Genomic DNA, 420 nt, shown 5'->3' on the forward strand with positions numbered 1-420 from the left:
GGTGCGTTAGTGCTGGTATGATCGCATTAATCATTCATAGCACTCTAAATTATATTAAACACCTCCTTCCTACAACGCCCTAGCCTGCCCCCCGCCGACCTAGCCTCCACCGCGCTCCGACGCATGACGCCCCCCGTCACGCCCATCCTCAACGCCCCCATCATCTGTCCTAACGACGTCGTTCCTGCAAAAAATAAATAAATATATTTTTTCACTTAAACGACCGAATTTCCACAAAAAGGAGGGATGCAACACGAGGACTTCCCATGGGGTCACCCATCCTAGTACTACTCTCGCCCAAGCACGCTTAACTTCGGAGTTCTGATGGGATCCGGGGCGTTAGTGCTGGTATGATCGCATCCATCATTCATAGCACTCTAAATTCTATTAAACACCTCATTCCTCCCAACGCCCTAGCCT

At 50.0% G+C, this 420-nt stretch overlaps 1 non-coding gene across 1 annotated transcript; it reads right to left on the minus strand.

The window, feature by feature from the left end:
- Nucleotides 1-243: 243 nt before the first annotated feature.
- Nucleotides 244-362, minus strand: LOC125850463 (5S ribosomal RNA). The gene has a single exon (XR_007444807.1). It is a non-coding gene; the product is annotated as a 5S ribosomal RNA (ribosomal RNA).
- Nucleotides 363-420: the final 58 nt, after the last annotated feature.

The sequence above is a fragment of the Solanum stenotomum genome, unplaced genomic scaffold (assembly GCF_019186545.1).
Source record: "Solanum stenotomum isolate F172 unplaced genomic scaffold, ASM1918654v1 scaffold17272, whole genome shotgun sequence".
NCBI classification, from domain to species: Eukaryota; Viridiplantae; Streptophyta; class Magnoliopsida; order Solanales; family Solanaceae; genus Solanum; species Solanum stenotomum.